At 49.0% G+C, this 18,055-nt stretch overlaps 3 non-coding genes across 3 annotated transcripts; all 3 read right to left on the bottom strand.

The window, feature by feature from the left end:
* Positions 1 to 1,828: 1,828 nt before the first annotated feature.
* On the bottom strand, positions 1,829 to 1,912 carry TRNAL-CAG (transfer RNA leucine (anticodon CAG)). Its single transcript has one exon. It is a non-coding gene; the product is annotated as a tRNA-Leu (tRNA).
* A 7,101-nt stretch (positions 1,913 to 9,013) lies between these two features.
* On the bottom strand, positions 9,014 to 9,098 carry TRNAL-CAG (transfer RNA leucine (anticodon CAG)). Its single transcript has one exon. It is a non-coding gene; the product is annotated as a tRNA-Leu (tRNA).
* Positions 9,099 to 16,230: 7,132 nt separating this feature from the next.
* On the bottom strand, positions 16,231 to 16,314 carry TRNAL-CAG (transfer RNA leucine (anticodon CAG)). Its single transcript has one exon. It is a non-coding gene; the product is annotated as a tRNA-Leu (tRNA).
* Positions 16,315 to 18,055: the final 1,741 nt, after the last annotated feature.

Below are 18,055 nucleotides of genomic sequence, written 5' to 3'. Positions count from 1 at the left end.
CTTCAACAAAATCAAACAAAGCAGCCCTCTCATCAACTACCGTAGATGCATATATACAAACAGCACGCCACTCAGCCGAGCAAAAACTAAAATCGAGGACCACGCCCCGACCCGGCGGAAAAGCAGCATGCGACTGCACTACAAGACCCGGCAACTTCTTCACAAACAGGACGCATCCAGCAGAAGTACCGACTGCATGGCTGACAACTGCGTAAAACCGCGACGTGAAACGTTGCACCATGCTCTCGGTCTCTTGTTCACCCTCGACTTTCGTCTCTTGAACTCCAAGTATATCGATGTCATTTTCATTTAAAAGGCGTAGGACCTGGCTCTGCTTCCATTTTGCTGCTAGACCTCTCACGTTAAGGGTCGCAACCTTTAGTGACAGTACATAAGCCATTTTCTTAGAGTGAAAAGAGGCCAACAGCTTGGTGCTTACCCTTCACGTCTAGCATGGCGCTAGACGCTTTCGTTGACGCCAGAGCCATGAGGTTGGACTGGCAGACCTTGTGACAGGGGCGGCTTTTCGGCAGCTCTCCTGTCCGTCGAGACGTTCGGTCTTGGTTTGAAGGTCGCCCTCCTCCCTATTGGCGTTTTTATCGGCGGCTCGTCGTTGCTAGCTGCCTCTGCCTCATTCGTCTCACTGGCGCTCCCGTCGTGGGCACGCTTCGCAGAGCCCTGGACGTTGGTCGCTCGGCCGCTGCTCCCTTCGAGGGTCCCCCTTCAGCCCGCAGACTCCGGAAGTTCAATTTTTGAGCGCTCGGCATCGCTCACCTTTTCTTCCTCCGACGGTCCGTTGCTTGGCAGTGCCACTTCCCTGTCTGGTCCACCGAGCATCTCGTCACCACCCCCCGGGGGCACTAACATGCCTGTCGTTGCTGCCACCCTCTCGACCTCTCCGACCCCTTTTGCGGCATCCTCCGTCTCTGCGACATCCATTCGGTGTTCCGTCATGTCCGCCCTCGCTGTTGGTGCAGTAGCCACTGCATACGTTCGTACGCAGTCTTCCTCCGAGTGGCCAAACCGCTTACACGTCGCACACCGCGGAATCTTACATTCCCGGCGCACATGACCGGTCCCGCGGCAGCGCAGGCACTGCATGGGCCGCCCAGGCACCACAACAAGGGCCAACTCCCCTGCTACTCTTATCTGGTGAGGCAGGTCTTCTATCTTCATCCCAGGCTTCAACTTCAGAAGCACGGTTCTCGTTGTTGACCCCTTTTCGTGCACTCCCTGGACTCGCCACCGCTCACGGGTCACTTCCGTCACCTCGCCGAACGCCGCAAAAACTGTTCGGATATCTTCATCCGCCACGCCGTGCAACATTCAGTGGAGCCGTAGCTTCACCTGTTGGTCCTCCGGTCAATGACGATACACCGTCGGCCTTTCACTTGAAGCTCCTTGAATGCTAGCAGCCGCTTGGTTGCTTCCGTGCTGTTCAAAGTCACCGCCCAGACATGGTTTATTTGGTAAGCCCCCAAGGCCACCACGTCTGGGAGCGTACCAATCTTGGCCAGGGCGTCCCGGAAATCTTCAACCCTGAAGGGTCGCACTCGTACGTCACCGTGCAAAAAAACTGTGTTGAAAACAACACGTCCGGTGGGCAGATGCGGCAAAATAATCTGATATTCCTTATCGTCGTTTTCCTCAAGCCTGTTACCGCGGCCAGCCTGGGCCGCAATCGCCGCTCCGCCGGAGCTCATCATTACACGCCGGTGGCCGGAAGTAGAATCCGCTCGGCCATCCTGACAGTACAAGCCGAATCGAAAGCGCGAGTGAGGCGATCCTTTTGTTGCACATTCTTGTAAAAAAAAAAAGACATCAACGCTGTCAGAAGTGGGATTCGAACCCACGCCCGGAATACCGGACTGCGACCTGAACGCAGCGCCTTGGACCGCTCGGCCATCCTGACTTTTTTTTTTTTTTCTTTTTTTTTTTTTTTTTAAAGCCTGCTTTGACAAATACACTGCAAATATATACAGATAAAACACGGTGACCATGCCGTGGTCAGCGTGAATGCTTAAAACTTCTTAAAATGAACAAGTTCATCTAGGACGCCAATCCAGTCTGGAGGTTCTGGCAATGTACGGTAAACATCTCGTAAGTACAAAATGCTTTCAATGAAATTCTCCCTGACTGGACGGACGTTTACATCGGCGTGCCTAACAGCCATCCTTGTTCGCCATATGCTGTGGAGCCCCAGAACCATGATTAGATCATAAGGAATGTCTCCATCGTTTTCAATTGGTAGAAAACGGATTCCGTACGGTGTTATTGGTAGGTCTTTCTTTAGAGTCCTTTGCAAGATGTCCCAGTAGAAGACTGGATCCCAGCAATCAATAAATACATGATCTATTGTTTCTGGTTTCTTGCATAATATACAGTTAGTTGTCCATGGAACGAATATTCCCTTTTCCTCTAACCAAGTCTTAACTGGGAGCGTGCCTGTATGAAGTTTAAAGAAGAAGGTTTTAATGCTGGGCTTAATATTCATCTTTTTAACTCTCTTTAAAACATCATTTCCTGGGCCTCCACAGTATATTGTTCGGTACCTGGGTGTTGGCAACATTGTATCCAGTAGGTCTCTGTACAGTTTTTTTCCTTTGCACTGAACTTAAGTACTCAAGGGAAAATCGAGCCTTTAAGATTTGTACTGCAAGTACAACTTCTCGCCAAAACCCAGTTACTGCGCGTCCACCGTCATTGCATGATGAAACAATAAATCCAGGTAAGGCATTGCTTAAGTGCACTTGCATTACTGTGCGCAAAAAGTAGTCTTTCTGGTCCCGCAGAAAAATAAATCGCGACACAATTTGTCTTAAAAACAGGTGAGACAGGCCTAATCCACCATTACAAACAGAATGAAACAAATTCGTCCTACTAGTACGTTCCCAACTTGCCCCCCAAATGAAAACCGCGAACACTCTGTGAATTTTTTGCAGATTTGTGCGTTTCATGAACAAAAATTGGAGTACGAACCACACCTTGGATATCAAAAAAAGATTGCAGACAGTCGCGCGGGCAAACATGGACAAATTACGGCCTTGCCAGCCTTGCGCCTTTTCCCTGACCCTTTCTGTCTCTTGACGCCAGTACTGTTCGCTATCTTGATAGCTATCAAGTGGCATACCCAGATACTTCGTAGGCAACGATGTCCATCGCATGTTTGCAAACGTTTCCGGTCTTTCGTACCAGTTACCATGCCAAAAGCCAGCCGATTTTTCCCAGTTAATCTCACAGCCAGTTGCGGTGCAAAAACCGCCAGCAACCTCGACTGCCTCACTTACGCTTTGTCGGTTCACACAGAAAATGGCTATATCATCCGCGTACGCAAGTACTTTCACTTCAGATGCTTGTAGCTTGAATCCACGGATTCTTTCATTATTAATCAGGCTTAAACAAAAGGGCTCTAGATACAAGGCAAATAGAAGAGGGGACAATGGACATCCTTGCCTCACTGACGATCGCACGGCTATTGCGTCAGTAAGACTTTTATTTACAATAATACGGGTAGAGCACCCAGCGTATGCCATTTTGACTCCATCTACGATAACACTTCCGATATTTACATGCTCTAAAATGGTGAAAAGGACGTCATGTGAAACGTTGTCAAATGCTTTTGACAAGTCAAGCTGCATCATTGCTACATGTCTTCCGTCTGCATCACAACGCTCTAAAACGCATCTTGCTGTGTGTACATTCGTACAGATAGTGCGGCCCTTAATGCCGCACGTTTGGTGTGGACCTACCAACTGTTTAATGACACCTTGCACCCTCCTTGCCAACACTTTCATAAACAATTTATAATCCACATTTGTGAGGCTTATAGGCCGATAGGACTCCACCGATAGAAGTTTGACTGCGTCATCTGATTTAGGAATTAAGACAATATGTGAAGCTTTGAAAGATGGCGGCATTTGTTTAACATGGTATGCTTCCTTTATTACGCAGTACAATGCCCTGCTGGCTTCTGATTTGAATTTCTTGTAAAAAGCAGCCCCTAATCCGTCAGGACCGGGTGATTTTCCAGCGCTTATTTCTTCTATAGCCTGCTCAATTTCAAGTACACTGATTGGTTGCTCAAGCCTGGCTTTAACTTCATCCTCAAGCCTGGGCATGGTCTGCAAAAACTGACTTTCGAATTGTTCTTTCCTTTGCTTAGCCCGCCCAAGTAGCTCACTATAGTACTCTGCAAACGCTTCTTTGATAACCTCGCATTCTGTTGCAACTTCGTTATGGTGAAGTATCTTTTTAATTTTGTTTTTTTCCACGTATCTTTTCTCGTCACCGAGTGAGCGCTTGTTCGGTGTCTCGCCAACCCATAATCGCTCTGCTCGTGCTCGCACAATAGCTCCCCTATATCTTTCTTCATCGATAAGCTCAAGTTTATTCTTAACTTCTTTAATCTGCTTCGACCACAATCCAGGCGTCCCGCTATCTAGGTTCAGCAACAAGTTGAGTTGACGGTGCAGATCTTGCTCGTTCTCTTTACTGACATGTCGTAAAATGGTTGCTCTTTCTATTGCTTTCATTTTTATATTGTTCTTAAAACTTTCCCACTCACTCATCCAGTCCCCTGATTTCGTCGCAAACAGTGCGTTGAACATTTTCTTTACTTCGTTCACATAGCTCTCATCATCCAAAAGTTTAGAATTAAATTTCCAAAGCTCCCAGTTAAATTTAGATTTATTTTCCTTTGCTCCTATGCAAAAAACTACTAGGCTGTGATCTGTAAAAGACACGTGCTTAACTTCATAACTTCGGCACAGAGGCGCGAGTTCTAGGGAAATGTATGCACGATCTAGCCTCGCATGGCTTTCTCTTTGGAAATGGGTGTACTGGCATTGTCCATTAGGTGACAGAAGCCAACCAACATCTTCTAGATGATACTCTGTGGTTAACGTCCTTAATAAGTGTGCGCTGGGGTCCTTCACAGGCTGAAGTTTTACGCGATCTTCAGGCATACATACACAATTGAAGTCACCCACCATAACAACACATCTTTCACCCTTCAAATGCTGTTCGAGCTGCTCGAAGAACAACCTACGCTCCCCTTCCTTATTAGGTGCCGGCGCACAAAAAACGGCAAAGAGCCCGAACTGCCTGGACACCCTTCCCCTTGTCCTGCCAAGCGCCCAGCAGCAGTTCCTCCGACAGAGGCCTCTTGTCTAAACGCTTCAAAGAAGACGCTAGCAACACTTCTTTCGCGCGCATACGCTGGGCACACCAATAATATATGGTCCACAGTATCTGGGATGCCACAAGTTGAACATTCCGGCGAGTCCATCTGTCCAATTAAATGTAAGTACTTTTGCATGAAAGCCACGTTTAAATGAAGTCTATGTAGTAAGCATGCCTGATGACGCGGAATATCACGCGGTACATAAAAGTTTAATGTTTGATCGAGCCTTCTTAGACGAATGTGTCGGGCGTCTGGCTGGGCCCAGTAAGCTGCTGTAGCATTATTCATACAACTCGTAAGAAAGCACGTCGTGTCACCTCTTGAAAAAGGCACAGCTGTTTGGAGGCCATTGATGAGTGCGCTTTTCGCTTCAAAATCGGCCTGTTCATTCCCATGGAGCCCGCAGTGGGCAGGGATCCATTGAAACATTATCCTGTGGCCTTGCAGCTGGGCAGATGTGAGGAGCTCCATAATGTTTAGTGCCAGGGACTGATAGGCAGTGTGGCGTAAGAAGTTTTCCAAAATTTGTAATGCAGTTTTTCAGTCCGTGAATATACACCATTTTTGAGATTGTTCCCCACATATGTAGCGAATAGCTTCCCAAATGGCTAGAGTTCAGCAGCGGTTGATGTAGAGGTATGTCCCAAAAGGAAAAGCAGAGTCGTTTTATGAGTTGGTATGACCACAGCTGCAGCGGATGCCTGTGCTGACACAGATCCATCGATGTATACGTGAATATAATGAGGATATTCTGGCCAGATGTGCGCCAGAGTAAGTTGTTTGAGTCCACTAATTGGCACCACTGATTTCTTTAGTATTCCGGGAACACGAAGGTGCACCAATGGTTTATCCATCGTCTAAGGTGGTTGGGCGGGACGATATGGGAGGGCATATCCGGTCGGTACTTGCGACTGATGGCAGCGGAGTGCACTTGTAAAACTGCAGTCCGGCTTTTCATCCAGAATCTTGCTGAGTGGGTGAAAACTGTGTCTTGTAAGTGCTCGTAAATATACACGAAGTGGTTCGTGTGACAAGTACATGGATATTGGGCGAGCATGTACCTCTTCAACTGTACCTTTTTTAGCGGTGCATCTAGGCAGTCCAAGGCATATTTTCAGTGTCTGCGATTGTACGCTCTCTAAAGTCCGCAAGCATGAAATGCTCATACTAGAGATACAGGAAGACTGTACCGGATGTAGCCAACAAGCAGGATCTCGTAAAGCCGTATTAAGGAGCGCTCAGTTGGACCCCGTTTGATGCCAGCTATGTAACGAAGTACATGGCAAAAATTAATTAGCTTTTCCTCACCATAGTAACATGTTTCGACCAAGATAGTCGGTGGCCACTGAGATAGCTTACAATCCACAAGTACAGCCGGCCACCAACTCCCAGTCGTCAAGTGCATCAAGAATAGCATCATGTGGGATGTTGTCGTAAGCTCCCTTTATATCTAAAAAGACAGCAGCTACTAGTCCACGGTGACGCTTTTCGTGTTCTACTGTCGCCACAAGGTCGATGACGCTATCAATGGAAGAGCGTCCGCGGCGAAATCCAGTCATCATATTCGAATGAAGATCATTACTCTCTAGATACCACTCCAGTCTTGTCAGCACCATTCGCTCCATAACTTTTCCAACACAGCTTGCTAAGGCAACTGGCCGGTATGAGGTAAGTTCGAGAGGAGGCTTTCCAGGCTACAAAAGGGCAACCAGGCGGCTACTCTTCCAATGTTCAGGAACAGTACTAGAAGCCCATATATCATTGAAGTAATTAGGTAGTGCAGTTCTGCCATCCTTGCCTAGGTTTGATAAGGTGGTATAAGTAATCCCGTCAGGACCAGGTGCAGATGAATGCCGACAAGAAGCAAGAGCGGCGTCTAATTCAGCTATTGTAAAGGGCACGTCGTATTGATCATTCGGCGAAGGTGGCGCGAAAACCTCTGAAATTTGTAACTGTGCCTGGTTCGTGTCCACAACCACTTTACAAAAATCTTCAGCTACGTCAACTTCATTGCGGCTTTGATAAAGGGCCAGGGCACGAAAAGGGTGCCTTTCTCGCGGAGGTGTGCGCAAGCTTCTTGCAACATGCCAGATACGCGACAGGGGCTTACGGGGATCCAGTGATGAGCAGAACTGCCTCCAACGTTGTCGTCCTAACCTCTCCAGGTGGCGTAGAACGTGTCGTTTAGCTTTGCGAGAAAGTGCGAGATCTTGCGCGGATTTCGTTCTTCTGTACTTCCTTTCAGCTCGCTGACGGATCGAGCGAAGTCGCTCGAATTCCACGTCGATGCTGGACCGCACAGCGCTTATCTCGGGAGTCTGGGAAGCAGTTGAGCATGTGCACTTGCTTTTTTGGTTGAGCCCGCAGCCACTGCGAAGAGGCCTTGCATCTCGGTCGAAGCACCTTGAAGGGTTTGTCCAGTTCCTTATGCACAAACTTCACAATCCCTCTTTGCTACGAGGGCGGTGCCCCGACCGTATTCCGGTCGAGGGAGATGTTTGGCCTCAGTCTGAAGCTAGGTCGCCGTGGCATGACGGCTTTGAGGGGGGGGGGGGGGGGGGCGGTCCCTCGTTAGTGCAGTCAAGGCAGTCTCCTGCTCCCACGCTGTTCCCGTGCGTTCTTTTTGAGTTCCCAGTTAATTCCATCGGCTCCCGCTGACTTCCATTGCCTGCGGCTGACGCTGCTCTTCTGTCACTACTAGACGCAGCCTTCGTAACTCCAGGTGGCTGCACGCCGTCCTGGGTGTGTTCGTCTCGCTGGCCCTCCGACAAGGTGCTCTCGGAAGACTTCTCAGCAGCCTCCGAAGGCGTCTTTACTTGTGTAGCAGATGACTCGCTTTTCGTGTCACGGCTTGCGGCCTGCGTGGAGCCTTCAGAATTTTCGGAAGACGCGTTAGGGTATCGCGTGGACAATTCCAGCCTCCCTTTCGCTGCTTCCTCGGCGTCGGCTTCATCCATAATGAGGTCTGAAGCGTCCTCTTGTTGCAGTGGTCCAGTAACGCTCGCGTAAGTTTTAACGCACATCTCCTCCTGATGACCAAAGCGCCTGCATCGGGCGTAACGAGGAACACGACACTCGCGTCTACTGTGCCCCGAAGTCCGGCACCGGAAACAAAGCGGAGCTCTGCCCGGCACTACTACCAGAGTCAACTCGCCTGCTACGCGAAGCTGGTGCGGGAGGTCGTCCACCGAAACTCCGGATTTCGGCTTGAGCCCAATTACTCTTGTCGTTGATGCTTTGTCCGCAACGCCACTGACACTCCACTTTTCCTTCGAAATGTCCGTTACCTTCCCAAAAGGTGCCAGGGCAGATGGCACGTCGTCGTCATGGACACCGTAGAAAAGCCAGTGCAACTTTAGCCTCACGTCCTGATTCACTGGATCGATGATGACGCATCGTCGTTCCTTCACCTTGAAATCACGCAAGGCCAACATTTGTAAGCGCCCAGACGTGATTCATCTGGTACGCCCCCAAGGCAATAACCTCGGGGAGCATATCCAGACTATCCAACGCATCACCGAAGTCTTCTACGCTATACGGCCGACATCTCACATCATCATGCAGAAAAACAGTATTTAAAACATTCCGACCTGATGGCAGTTGAGGCAAAATGACTTGGTAATCCTGGTCTGGTAAGTCCACAATCCTGTTTCCGCGACCCAGCTGGGCCGCTGCTACCGCTCCGTCGGAGCACATGATGGCACGTCCGTTCGCCTCGGCGGCCGGAAGTAGAATCCACCGCTCGGCCATCCTGACAGTACAAGCCGAATCAAAAGCGTGAGTGAGGGGACCCTTTGTTGCACTTTCTTGTAAAAAAAAAAGACACCAACGCTGTCAGAAGTGGGATTCGAACCCACGCCCGAAATACCGGACTGCGACCTGAACGCAGCGCCTTGGACCGCTCGGCCATCCGACTTTTTTTTCTCTTTATTGCCGGGCTCCGACAACCAACTCAGTACATCGCGATACACTATATACAAACACAAGCAAGACATGAAACAAAAAAAAAGAAACGCTGTCAGTTTTGTACTGACATTGTCACTTAAAATTCATTTAGCCCTGCCAAGGCTTCCACCCTTGGCAGCCACTGCGGCACACACTCAAGTATCTTCTGCACCTCAACGAAGCGGGACATGCTCTCCCGAAAATACAACCGTGCAGGCCTCGCATCAGGATCACAATAGAAGCCGGCCATGCGGGAGCGCCATACAGAGTGGAACATTACGAGATTGAAAGGAAAACCATATTTGTTATCTATCGCCGAATAACGAATCTTCCAGAGGACCTTGATGTGATGCTCTGCACAGTAAGACCCGGTAACTTTTTGACAAAGAGTACGCATCCTGCCGACAACCCAACAGCGTGGCTAACCACAGCGTAGTACCTTGAGGTAAAACGCAGCACCATGCTCCCAGGCTCCTCTTCTCCCTCGACTTTTGTCTCCTGAACAGCTAGTACGTCAATGTCATAATCTGTTATCAGCCGATACAATTGACTTTGTTTTTGTTTGCTCGCTAGTCCTCTGACATTGAACGTGGCTACACTTAGAGACGGTTCAGGTGCCATTGTTGCTCTCATTATGAGGTAGGCCCAGGAGCACGGTGCTTACCTTTAACGTCTAGCAAACCGCTAGACGCCTCCGGAGCCGCCCGGCTGGCCGGTCTCGCTTTTCGGCGGGAGTGGCTTGTCGGCAGGCTTTCTTTCCGCTGCAAAGTTAGGTCGCGGCTTGAAGGACGGCCGCCGTCCCTGCACGGCTTTCACAGGCGGCTCGTCAACACTGCTTGCATACGGCATGTCGTCGAGATCGCCGGCTGCGTCGTGGGGGCGTTTAGTTGCAGTTCCGGAACCCACTGAACTGACATTGCCATTGCCTGGGAGTTCCTGACCTTTCACTGCTGCTGGCTGCTGCGCTTGACTGGATCCATCTTCGTTGATGTCCGACTCTGCCGATGATGGGTTTTCCACCATTTCACTTGCCCTGTCCGTGCTTTTATCCTGAGCTCCTTCGCTAAGGAGAGGCATTTCTGCTCCCGAAGAAGTCGCTATCTCACCAGTCCCCTCCGCAGCGTCCTCCGCCTCAGCCTCGTCCATGAGGTGCTCAGTGTCATCACTCGCCGCCGTTCTCGTTGCCACGGCGTAGGTAAGGACGCACTGCGAGTCCTCATGCCCAAATCGCCTGCAGATCGAGCAACGCGGCACCTTGCACTCTCTTCTCACGTGGCCCGAGCCATGGCATCGCAGGCACTGCATCGGGCGACCAGGTGCGACAATTAGTGCCAGTTCACCACCCACCCGTAACTGGTGCGGCAGGTCTTCTATTTTTATGCCGTTCTTCAGCTTCAAAATCACAGACCTCGTTGTGGAGCCCTTGTCACTCACACCCTGCACTTGCCAGCGCTCTCGTCTGACATCTATTACAGTCCCAAAGGCCGCAAGTGCGGACCGGACGTCCTCGTCCGCCACTCCATGCAATAGCCAGTGAAGCTTCAGCTTCACCTGCTGTTCCTGCGGGTCCATGACGACACAGCATCGCCTCTTCACCATTAGTTCCTTCACGCCAAGCAGCCGTTTTGTAGCCTCGGCGCCATTAAGGGTGACTGCCCAAACGTGGTTAACCTGGTAGGCTCCCAGGGCCACCACATCCGGCGTAAGCCTGTAGGCACGAGAGCATCGCGTAAATCTTCAACCCTGTAGAGCCTTGCTCGCACGTCGCCGTGCAAAAACACGGTGTTCTGAACGATGCGTCCGGTTGGCAGCTGAGGCAGAATAAGCTGACAATCGCTGTCTTCGCTATCTGAGATCCTGTTTCCGCGGCCGGTAAAAGCCGCAATCGCCGCTCCGTCGGAGCACATGATTCCGCGTCCGTACACGGCGGTGGCCGGAAGTAGAATGCTCGGCCATCCTGACAATACAACACGAATCAAAAGCGTGAGTGAGGGGATCCTTTGTTGCACTTTCTTGTAAAAAAAGAGACACCAACGCTGTCAGAGGTGGGATTCGAGCCCAACTTTTTATTTTTTTCTTTATTGCGGTGAAACACAAACAAAAATTCACTTGATAAAACACGTCAACTACACTTCAGCTAACGCGTACGTGGCTAAAATCTTTTCAAGTGCACCAACTCATCAAACAGAGAATGCCATTCTGGCGGATCCTGCTGCAGCCTGAAAGTTTCGCGTATATACACAGCACTTTCAATAAAGTTTTCACGTGCAGATCATGTATCTATATCTGCATGACGCACCTGCATTCGTGTTTTCCACAAACTATGGAGACCAAGACGCATAATTAAATCATAAGGTGCATCATCGCTCTGCACTGGTAGGAATGTTATACCGTAAGGCGTTAATGGCAGTTCCTTTTTAATTGTCCTTTGGAGGACGTCCCATAGAAAGACAGCATCCCAACACTGTAAGAAAACATGTTCTGTTTCCGGTTTTTTGCACAACAGGCAATTTGTTGTCCATGGGACGAAGATACCTTTTTCATTCAGCCAGGTTTTAACAGGGAGCGTATTAGAGTGAAGTTTGAAAAGGAACGTTTTAGCAGATGGCCTCACGGGCATCTTCTTAACTCTTTTCAAAACGTCCTGCCCTGGGCTTCCAAGTGTAATGGCCGGTAAATAGGCACCGGCAGCATCGCGTCAATGAGATCTTAATACAGTTTTTTTCTGGGAACATTGTAAAGGTAATCAAAAGAAAACCGCACTTCCAGCAACTTGCACGAAAAAACAACCTCGCGCAGGTAGCCAGTCACAGTACCAGGCATGTTTTCACATGACACAATCCATTCAGGGAGCAGCCTCTGCAATCGCACTTGCATCACAGTTCTTAGAAAGGTATCTTTTTGATCACGGAGGAATATAAATCGCGAAACCACCTGACGCAAGAACAGATGGGCAAGGCCAATCCCGCCCCTTTTAAGAGAAATAAACAAATTCGTCCGGGCGGTTTTTTCCCATGTGGATGCCCAAATAAAAACAGCAACAACGCGGTGCATTTTCTGAATTGAGGTTCGTGAGACACACAACACATTCATGAGGTACCACAGCCTCGAAATAAGAAAAACATTGCAAATAGAAGCGCGCGAAAACATTGAGAGTTGCCTTCCTTGCCACGCATCCGCTTTTTCTTTCGCTCTGGATGTTTCTTCCATCCAGTGCACGTTGGGATCTTGATAACATTCTAAAGGGACGCCTAGATATCGTGTTGGGAGAGCAGACCATCGCAGCTTACAGAAGAACTCAGGTGTCACGTTCCATTCACCGTGCCAAAACCCAGAGCTTTTCTCCCAATTGATCTTACATCCGGTTTGATCACAAAATGTATGGACGACATCCGTGACTTCACAGATGCTCTTTCTAGTTGCACAAAACACTGCTATGTCATCAGCATATGCTAGAATTTTCACGTGTGCTGATTGCAGCTTGAACCCTACAATGCGATAGCTATCAATGATTGCCAAGCAAAGTGGATCTAAATACAGTGCAAAAAGCAGGGGTGAGAGCGGGCAGCCCTCCCTTACCGATGAACGTACTGCGATGCTGTCAATCAGTTCACCATTCACTATAATACGGGTCGTGCAGCTCGCATAAGCCATTTTGACACCCTCCGCTATGACTTCACTAAGGTTAGAATGCTCCAAAATGGAAAAAAAGTATTTCGTGAGAAACACGGTCAAAGGCTTTCGCCAAATCTAACTGCATCATGGCTATCTGACCACCGAGTGCATCAACACATTCTAGTACGGTTCTTGCGACATGTATACTCGTGGAAATGGATCGACCCTTGATGCCGCACGTTTGATGAGACCCAACCAATTTCTTTATTACGCTTTGCAGTCATTTTGCTAAAACCTTCATATACACCTTGTATTCAACATTGGTGAGGCTTATCGGTCGATATGACCCCACCAACTGTCGTTTCTCCGCATCCTCTGTCTTGGGTATTAGAACAATGTGCGATGTAGAGAAAGACAAAGGAACCGTATTAGGTTCGTAATCTTCAGTGATTACATCGAGCATAAACTGAGCCGATCACTGCTGAAACGTTTTAAAGAAGACAGCGCTTAGACCATCCGGCTCAGGGGCTTTCCCAGGTGTCAGGTCATCTATTGCAGATTCTATCTCCTCCAACGTTATCGGTGTTTCTAGGCTTGTTTTACTTTCGTCATCCAGTGCAGGCATCAGTCTTAGAAAGCCTGTTTGAAAGCCGCCTACAGTCTCAAGCTTAGCGCTAAGCAGTTCTTCGAAGTGCTCTGCTACCGCACGCTGAATATCTTTAGCATATTTTGTGATATGGCCGGCATACTCTTTCTCTATGGGCATACTTTATACTCCTAATTTCTTTCTGGCAGGCGTATCTTTTCTCGTCTGCTAGCGCTCGTTTTGTCGGCACTTCTCCAGCCCAAAATTTTTCAGCCCTTGCACGTATGACAGCCGCTGTGTATCTTTCGCTGTCGACTATTTGCAGCTCACTTTTAAGCTCTCGTATTTCATTGGTGAAATTCTCCGGTACAATACTTTCCGTGCTTAAAAAAAACTGAGGTTGTCTATTCAGTTCTTTTTCTTCCTCTTTATACAGCACCTTACTACACTTTTCTATGGCTTTCAATTTGACCCACTCTTTGAAGCTGTCCCATTCCGCTGCAAAACTTGCTAGTCGCATAGCAAGATGAATTTCAAACTCCGTCTTAACTTCCGTATGGAACTCTTCATCGGCAAGAAGTTTAGCATTAAGTTTCCATAATTACCAGTTAAAGCGCGATTTCTTTCCTGCCCTACCGAACACTGCACTCACGAGACAATGATCGCTGAAAGACACAGGTTTGACCTCATATGCAGTACATAGGGAAACAAGATAAACCGAGGCACACACCCTGTCCAATCTAGCATGGCTATCTCGCTGAAAGTGCGTGAACTCTGGCTGGTTTCCAGTGGAGAACACACTGCCAACATCCTCGAGGTGCACTCATGCACAAGTGCATTCAACCACTCGGAGCTTCTGTCTCTTCGAGGTTTACATTTCGCCGCTCGGTCCACAGCAGCGCACATACAGTTGTAGTCACCAAGTACAAGCAAGATTTTGTCGACCTTCAACCCCAACTCAATAGATTCAAAAAAACAATTCACGCTCGCATTCTGAATTGAGAGCATACACACACACACAACACGGCAGCATAAATTAGAGTAGGTAAAATCAGTAACCAAAAGCCGACCACTTGGACAGGGAAAAACAGACTCTACACTTACTCCCAGTGTGTTACGTATAAATAAAAGGCATCCACCCGATACACCAACAGAATGGCATACACACACATAAAAGTTTCTTTGAAAAGAAGCCACCATCCGGTCAGTGCTTCCTTGCACAGCGGCTATATCTATATCATTATTCAAAAGGAGGCGACTGAGCTGGCATTGTCGCCTTCTCGCACCCAGTCCTCTGACATTCAAAGTAGCTATAAGTAACGGCGAATTAAGCTTGAGAGTCATGTATTAGACAGAGACGCCCGTACCCGCATGGTGCCTACCTTCATGGTTGCGTGGCCTCCGCTTCTGACGAACAGCGGCGTATGAATGCATGTAATGTCCTCCCAGCAGAATGTCGGCATGCATTCATAAGAAGTCCAAGCATCTTGTTTCATTTTTGCTCACACAAGCACCGCTTGGTTGCAGAATGTTCCTGACGATGATCGGTAGGCAGCCGACCCACAAATCGTTCAGGACACCACAAAAACTACGGATGCGGTTTTTCCGCCTGCCGCGTGTCGGCCGGGAAGTTCGGCTTCGGTCTCAACGTTGCTCTTCGGATGCCCGAAGGTTTCAGCGGCGGCTCACCACAAACACCGCCCGGCAGCTGCGTCTCTTCGACGCTTTCCTCGTGCGGACGTTTCGGGGCAATTAAGGCCGCTCTCTCCTGTCCAACCTCCATGGCTCAGTACTGAGATGCTGCTCAGTGTCAGAAAAATCGTTTAAATCTTCTGACGCTTCCTTTGACGCGCCTTGTTGGCCCTGTGATGGAACGTGCAAGACTTGCCGAGTTTTATTCTGTTCACTGGACACCCTCACCTTATGCTTTGTTAAAGCCGTCATGGAATGCACGTCCTGTTTTGTTGACTGACCTCTAATGTCAGCAGCCTCCTCCGCATCCATCTCATCGATTATTAACTCGGACGAGTCTTCGCTGATCCCAGGTCCGGCAATGCTAGCGTAGGTACGAGCACACTGGCTGTCTTCATGCCCGAACCGTCGACAGGTTCCGCAGCGAGGAACCCGGCACTCTTTGCGGTTGTGACCCGTACTCCGGCATTGTAGGCACAACGGAGGTCTGCCTGGCACAACAACGAGCGCCAGCTCACCGCTAACGTTCAACTGATGCGACAGGTCGTCCAGCTTCATGCCGGCTTTCAACTTCAGCGTGACGAGTCTAGTAGTAGAGCCCTTTTCTAAAATACCTTTCACACGCCAGCGCTTCCGGGTAACTTCCCACACATTTCCGTACGGCGTAAAGGCAGCTCGAACATCCTCGTCTGGCACGTTGTGTAGCAGCCAGTGAAGTTTCAGCCGCACGTCCTGGTCATCCAGATCAATCACCAAGCAGCGACCCTTTTTTCACACCCCCGACTCATCTACACTAACAATCTTGGTCACCGCTTCAGAATCATTGAGAGTGACGGCCCAGACGTGGCTCATGCGATACGCCCACATGCAATAACATCGGGGATCAGCGAATGCTGTGCTAACGCGCCGCGGAAATCTTCCACCCGGTACGGGCGGGCTCTGATATCGGCGTGCAAAAAACCGTATTCAAAACAAACCGACCTGTTGGCTATCAGGCAAAACAACCTGATAAGTATTGTCCTGTTCAGCATTCCTGTTACCGCGGCCTGACATGGCCGCTGAAGCCGCTCCTGAGGAGCCCTGCATCCAGCGTCCGTTCACTGGCGTGGCCGGAAGCAGAATCCATTCTGACAGTACAAGGCGACATAAAAGTGGGCGCTTGAGGGGATCCCTTAGTTGCACTCTCTTGTAAAAAGAGGAAGACCAACTCTGTCAGAAGTGGGATTCGAACCCACGCCCGGAATACCGGACTGCGACCTGAACGCAGCGCCTTGGGCCGCTCGGCCATCCTGACTGTTTTTTCCTTTGTTGCCCTACTTCAGCACAATACACAAAACCACTTACAGGGCACAATGAGCATTCATGAATACAACAATCAGCCAGGTGGGTTGTGGCGTCGTCGTGCTAAAATTCTCTTAGGGTCGCTAATGGCTCCAATCTTCCGAGCCACTCGGGAGCTTCAGGAGCAAGTTTCTGACTTTCAATATATCTAATAATGCCTTCCCGAAAATAGATCCGTGCTGGCCGTGCGTCAGGATCGCAATGGTATCCTGCCATTCTCGAGCGCCAAATAAAGTGGAGGGCCATTAGCATAATAAGGTCAAACGGCACCCCATCCTCATTCTCTACTGGCAAGTACCTAATACCATGCGAGTCTAATAGAAATTCCTTTTTTAAAGTCCTTTGTAAAATATTCCAAAAGTATACCCCTTCCCAGCAATGTAGAAAAACGTGGTCTATAGTTTCTGGCTGTTTACAAATTAAGCAATGCGAGCCCTAAGGTAGAAATAAATTCTGCCTTTCCAAGAACTTCTTTACTGGCAGTGTTTCCGTGTGTAACTTAAAGAAAAACGTTTTTGCATTTGACGGCACGTGCATCGCCTTCACCCGCTTAGGTACGTAGGGTCCTGGTCCTCCACTGTATAAGGCCCTGTACATTGGTATGGGTAGAACTACGTCGCACAAATCCTTGTACAGCTTCTTCCTGCTAACACAAGACAAATATTCATAAGAAAATCGAACAGACAGGAATCGCACACTAGCGACAACTTCTCTAAAATAACCAAAAATGCGTCCCGATATACTTTCGGTCGCGACAACAAAATCCGGCAGTGCATTTCCGAGCCTTAATTGGCACACAGTACGCAAAAATGGATCTTTTACATCGCGAACAAAAAGAAATCTGCTGACAATCTGTCGTAGAAACAAATGCACCAAACCCAGTCCCCCGTCCTTCACCCGCCTAAACAAACTTGTCCGGCTACATCGTTCCCATTCTGCTGCCCACACAAAAATGGCAAATATCCGGTGCAGTCTCTGTACGTTCATCCTTGCACAATGCAACACTTGCATCACGTACCACAGCTTCGACATAAAAAACATAATGCACACTGGGGCCCTGGCGAAAACTGACAATTGTTGCCCTTTCCACCCCTCCCCCTTTTCCCGCATGACTTGAGTCTGCTTCCGGGAGAATCGGCCATCCTGACAGTGCACAGTTTGTTGCACTTTCTTGTAAAAAAAAGACAAACCGACTCGTTCAGAAGTGGGATTCCAACCCGCGCCCTGAATACCAGACTGCAACCTGAGCACAGCGCCTTGGACCGCTCGGCCATCTCGGCTCCTTTTTTTTTTTTTTGTTCTTTATTGCATGAATTGGTACAAATACACCAGTAAAAGATCGAGGTTGCCATGCTCCTTGGCTGACAACCCTGTCTAATGGACTTTCATTACCACAAGTTCGCCCATCAGACTCAAGACCTCCTCCGCAGCGTCTTGCTGCTTCAAAATTTCTTTTAGTTTATACACTTGTTCAACAAAATAATCGCATACAGATCGTGCATCGACATCACAGTGTCTATAAGCCATCCTACTCCTCCAAATACTGTGAAGGCCCAATAGCATAATGAGGTCATACTGAAAATCATCATTAACAGTTGTCAAGTACTGAATTCCACGTGGCGTCAATGGCAGGTCTTTTTTAAGTGTCCTTTGTAACACATCCCAGTAAAACCCCGCATCCCAACAATCCAGGA

Source organism: Amblyomma maculatum, chromosome 1, assembly GCF_055883805.1.
Source record: "Amblyomma maculatum isolate TAMU_Amacu chromosome 1, ASM5588380v1, whole genome shotgun sequence".
In the NCBI taxonomy this organism is placed as follows: Eukaryota; Metazoa; Arthropoda; class Arachnida; order Ixodida; family Ixodidae; genus Amblyomma; species Amblyomma maculatum.
Note: the sequence above shows the minus strand (reverse complement) of the source record. Positions and strands in the feature narration are given on the sequence as shown.